This window comes from Perognathus longimembris, chromosome 28, assembly GCF_023159225.1.
Source record: "Perognathus longimembris pacificus isolate PPM17 chromosome 28, ASM2315922v1, whole genome shotgun sequence".
NCBI classification, from domain to species: Eukaryota; Metazoa; Chordata; class Mammalia; order Rodentia; family Heteromyidae; genus Perognathus; species Perognathus longimembris.
In genome coordinates this window covers 5,327,795-5,333,878 of record NC_063188.1, presented here as the reverse complement: position 1 = coordinate 5,333,878, position 6,084 = coordinate 5,327,795, and positions in this window count along the sequence as shown.

Below are 6,084 nucleotides of genomic sequence, written 5' to 3'. Positions count from 1 at the left end.
GGAAGAAAGACAAAAGAAAAAGGCATAATTTCATAGGGTACATTGGAATTAACATCATCAAAGATAAACCACTTATTTCCAAACCTTGTAGTTCATTTCCCTTAGGACCATCATATATGATCATATATAAATTGCTATTGAGCTATTGTGCTCCTCTGCTAGAACTATCCTAAAGAAGTACTAATTGTTCCCAATGAGTGAAACCATAGAGTTTATGTTCCTTTGGGTCTGGCTCACTTCATTTAATATTTTTTCCAAGTCTTTCCATTTCCTTACTAATGGGGCTAAGTCATTGCTTCTAATAGATGCTTAGAATTCCATTGTGTATATATGCCATTATTTTGTTGATCCATTTATCTACTGAGGGGCATCTGGGTTGGTTCCATATTTTAGCGATGGTAAACTGCTGTGATAAACGTAATTGTGCTGGTAGCTTTGGTGTAATCTTGCTTGTAATCCTTTGGGTAAATGTCCAAAAGCGGGGTTGCTGGATCATAGGGAACCTGTATGTTTAACCTTTTGAGGAACCTCAATACTGCTCTAGAGTGCTTGAACACGTTTACACTCCCACCAACAGTGTATTGGGTTTCTCTTTTGGCCACACCCCCGCCAGCATCTGTTGCTGTTAGTTTTCTTGATGATGGACATTCTTACTGGGGTGAGGTGGAATCTCAATGTTGTTTTGATTTGCATTTCTTTTATGGCCAGTGATGTTGAGCACTTCATGTGCCTTTTGGCCATTCTCATTTCCTCTTCAGAGAAGTCTCTCTTTAAATCTTTATACCATTTATTAATGGAGCAGTTGTTTCCTTCAGAGTTTGTTTTGGGGGAACTTATTTTTTTGAGTTCTAAGTATATTTTAGATATGAGGTCCTTGTTTGTTGTATGGCCATTAAAGATTTTCTCCTAGTCTGAGGAATATATATCTTGTTAGCTATATCATTTGCTGTGCAAAAGCTCTGCCGTTTGATGGAATTCTATTTTTCCAACCTTTCTTTGATTTACGGTGTTTCTGGGCCTTTAATAAGAAATTTCCAACCTCTGCAAAGGACCCGTAGTGTTTCTCCTATTCCTTCCTGCAATGTTTTCACGGTATCTGTTTTAACATCAAGGTCTTTAACCCATTTGGAATTGATTCTGGTGCTAGATAATATATAAGGATCTAGCTTTAGTGTTTTACAGGTGTTTAACCAATTCTCCCAGCACCCTTTGTTCAAGAAGCTGTCGTTCTTTCATCCTATTTTTTGGCTCCCTAATCAAAGATTAGGTGGCCATGGGTCTGTGGGTTCATTTCTGGGTCTTCACTTCTATTCCATTCATCCTCAGGCCTGTTCTTGTGCCAGTATCAAGCTGTTTTTATTACTATAGCTTTGTAATAGAGTTTGAAGTTTGATATTGCTATTCCTCCAGCACTGTTTTTCCTGCTCAGGATTGTTTTTGTCATTCAGGGTCTTTTGTTGTTCCATATGATTGTTTTGGATTGCTTCCTCTATTTCATTAAAGAATCGTGTTGGGATATTGATGGGTATTGCATTGAATTTGTAGATAGCCTTTGGGAGCAGGCAATGTAGTTTTCTTCAACTGAAAGAATCCCCTAAGTTTGCTGACACTACTAGGTTATTATCTACATTCTGAGGAATATAATAGCAGTTGTGAAGAAACCTCCTACAAGGAATCACGGTATTCATCATATGTGCCACAGTTATCAAGGTGAAGTTTAACATGAGGCTAATCTGAAGTAACACATAGTAACTCAATACTGTTGTTTCAATGTAGCATAAACATTGCTTAACACCTGTGAAAAACACTAGAGGAACTTTTAGCTAACTGGTCAATATGAGTATTTGTGTGCCTCTTTTTAAAAAAAAAATAAGAGAAAATAGAATATTCTTAGGCTCTATCAATTAAGTTTAACATCCAGAAGTCAGAAAGTAAGACTCTTGCTCAAGTATATGGCATAAATATCTCACTTGGAGCATCAGTTTTATTATACTCCACTACTTAAAGTAAAGCATTGACAAACTAACATATGTCCAGATCAAGACAACAAGGATAGATGAGTGAGGAGGTTTGACAGTCTCCTTTGGGTAAATAAATTTGAACTCAGCATAAAAAACAATGTTAAAAAAAAAGAGAACAATATCCTGATACTGTGGAGAGCTGCTACATGGAAGTAGAATAACATTTGCCATGCTATCTCAGAGGTGAAAGTAAGGCTTCAATTAATCTTTTCCCACCATAGTCATTTTCTAGAGATGTAAAAAAAAGACATGTTGATAAAAAACAAAGAGGCTGGGTAGCACATTGTAACAAAAGATATTGATTCATCCCCTGTGCTAAATATTTTGTTTCAGTTTATTAATTTTTGAAATTTAATTTTATTGTCAAGATGATGTGCAGAGGTGTTAGTTACATACATAAGGTAGTAAGCACATTTCTTGTCAAACTTAATTTTTATTGATTATGATATGAGGGATGAAATCCATGGCCTTGTTCCTGCAAGGTACATATGTGCTCTACCACTGAACTACACACAGTGTAGGCCAACTGAACAAGTTTTAAACAGTAATACTGACAGAAACTGATAAGTTCAAATTATGTTTTTACTTTCCCCCTCTGTTTGCATGTCTTCTCTAAATCTAGATACTCAGTTTTACAAGAATTATTTGTTCTCATCAAATGAGTTACATAGTGGGAGGAAATAAAATTTGTTTAGTCAAATGTATGTAAATGTCACTCTGAATAAAAATTGCATATCTTCTGTAAATGCACATGTCACAATACCTGATGAATTAAAACAGATATATTGAACAAAATAGTAATTAGGCATTGACAAAAAGTAAATAAAAAGGATTAAATTCAGAAGTATCAACAATCAGAAAGGCTAGGTTATGTCAAGGACTCCCAGCCTCATGAAGCTTGTATGGAAATACTGAGATGCTTAGAACTGTTACAAGAGAGTTACTCATTGTGAAATAAATATTCAAAACCTTAGCTCTGCAATACCACAACCATTACCCACATGTAGTTATTGAAAACAAAATAGATGCAAATTTAGTTTCTCAGTCATAGTAGTCACAGTTTAAGTGATCAGAAGACATTTGCATGTCATACTGTATTTCATACCACAGTTATAAAACATTTGTTGCATTACAAAAGTTAACACTGACTATTATTGCCTCTACCCTCTCCTCCAGTTAGCATAATCACACAAATACTACCAAGTTTCATATCTCTTTTTTGTCTTTTTCCTTTATACTTTGTGGGAGGAAGTAAAATGATCATGGTCCAGAAATAACTTGAATATATTTTCAATAAAATCCTCACTCTCTCTCTGATCAAGAACATTTTTCTTTCTTTCGTGAATGTTCTTGGATTTAAGAACACCCCCCAAACAAGCTAAGAATCATTGTAAACTACTCCCATGGACCTAAGACAAATCAGATTCAGTGCAGAACAGAATATCTAACCAATTGTACCTTAGTTACATGCAACTGAATTGCATATTTATTTTAAACAGCATAAATATTACTCAGAAGGGCTTAAGAATATTCTTTACCAGAAGAGTCTTCCTTCTTCCCCAGACACAAATTCTTGCTATGATTTTACAAAGGAAAAGTAGCTTTAGCAAGAAGGGGATAAAAATGAAACAGTCATAATATTTCATGTTTTCCTTATGTAACACCTCGAAGCCAAAGGCAATTTTGCTATTTTGCTGAAATAAAAATTCACATAAAAACGCATTACAACCTATTGGTCTTATGCAGAAATCACAGTTTAGAAATTGTTTGAAATCCACTTGGATCAAGGGGAAAGAATAACCAAGGGAAGCTGCATATATTTTTCCTGCGTAATTACAGCATTTCCAAATTTTAAACCCAGTTAAAAACAGGTTGATTGGGTGGTTTTTGATAGCTGCTGGAGACAAAACAAATCTCACTTGTTTGTAAAATAATAGAATGATGCTTCCGTGTCCAGGTCCACAGGGAAACAGGGACAAGAGAGGCTTTCCATTGGAATGCAAATTAATTCAAACAACCCAATCTCAAAAAAAAAAGGTTCAAATTTTTCAAACTTGCCAACATAAGGTTTGTAGTAAGTCAATAGAATGAAGCAGTTTCAAGCTGTAAGATTACAAGTCCTGAGAAACCTAACTATGTCCAGCCTCAGTCCTTCCCTATTATGTTGACAGTACCTCAGAAATTCCAAGGCTTAATAGAACTATTGGAGATCACAGAATGAGAAGAGGGAGGCAACAGTCAGAGACGGACCTGACTGAAGCATACAGAAACCAGGGCACAGTTCCTGTTACTGATGGGTGGCAGAAATCACTGCCATAATACAGAATGTAGCCAATTCTGTAGCTTGTATTATTCAAATAAAGAATGGATTAAACTACTTTCACATAACCTCCAGTGCAGGAGCAGTATTATTATCTGAAGCCTTGTGCATGCATAGAAATATATAAGCCATAAGGCAATATTGGGGAAGGCAGCCAGCACCCTTCAGGAAAGGAAGTGATACAAACCAGAGTATCCATTAATAAAACCAAGCCAGGGAAGTAGTACATTTCATTTAGAGCTTTCATGACCCAAATGTGTTTATCAACAAAGTGAAATAGAAGTAAGACAGCTGAGAATATATTTCTGACTGGATCTCTAATGCTAGTTTGGAGAAAATATAATTTTACGATTTCTTTTTTTTTTTTTTTTGCCAGTCCTGGGCCTTGGACTCAGGGCCTGAGCACTGTCCCTGGCTTCCTTGTGCTCAAGGCTAGCACTCTGCCACTTGAGCCACAGCGCCACTTCTGGCCATTTTCTGTATATGTGGTGCTGGGGAATCGAACCCAGGGCCTCATGTATACGAGGCAAGCTCTCTTGCCACTAGGCCATATCCCCAGCCCCGTAATTTTACGATTTCTTAAGTGGATAACTAGGATGAGGCTTTGGGTATGGATAGTATATTTCCTTCTCAAGACTTATTGTGAATTCTTGTGAATCTAACTGTACAGGGAAATCCATAACACATATATGAGTGTATGCATATATGTTTGGCTCACATCATTATGAGCACAATATGTGAGAGGATAACTCAAATGAGGAAGGATGTAATTTTGATGCCATATGGTCCTGTGTAGAACATCATGGCAGCAAGAGTACATGAAGATGAAGGGTGTGTACCTCACGGCAGACCGAAAGCCTAAACAAGTAAACCAGAGAATGATTAAAATCTTCAAAGGTAAGCCTCAGTCATCCACTTGCTTTAGCCAGGTCTCATCTCCTACATTCCTATCGTCTCTCAAAATGGCACTGACAACTGAGCATAAATCATTCAATGCCTATGAGGGAAATTTTATATTGAATTTATACTATTTAGCATGTGTTTATGTTGGTGAAGATCCTTGTGACTACATAAAAAAGGCCATATCAACACTTTATAACTACAATAAAGTATCTTCATAAAATATCTTTTGAACCAGGAACTGGTGGGTCATACCTGTAATCCTAGCTACTCAGAAGGCTGAGATCTGAAGATAGGAGTTTAAAGCCAGTCCAAGAAGAAAGTCTGTGATAGTCGTATCTCCACTAAACAACAACAAAAATAATTGGTTAGTGGAGCTATGCCTCCAGTGCTAGAGTGCCAACCTTGTGAAAAGTAAGCTCAAGGACAGTACCGTCCCATAGATCAAGGCCCAGACCCAGCACAAAAATGAATCTTTTGTTCTGTTTTGTTTTGTTCACTCTGCTATTCATAGCTCAACGCACAAGCATAGCTTTCTACCACTTTTCTTCCATTGCCGATTGATAGAATGTTTGAGTATTATTTCCATTTTTAGACATTAACTACATGGAACATGCCAAAGCTTCACAAAATGGAGTGAGATTAGGTTTTCAGTGACCTTGCCTGAATCTCCCTTTCCTCACTGAGACAGAAACACAACTAGGTAACAGTGGCTCAAGTCTATAATCCTAATAATTTAGGATGTTGAAATCAGGAAGACTATAGTTCAAAGCCAATTTGGCCAGAATAGTTTATGAGACTCCATATCCAAAATGACCAACAAGAATCTATGATGGAGGCGGG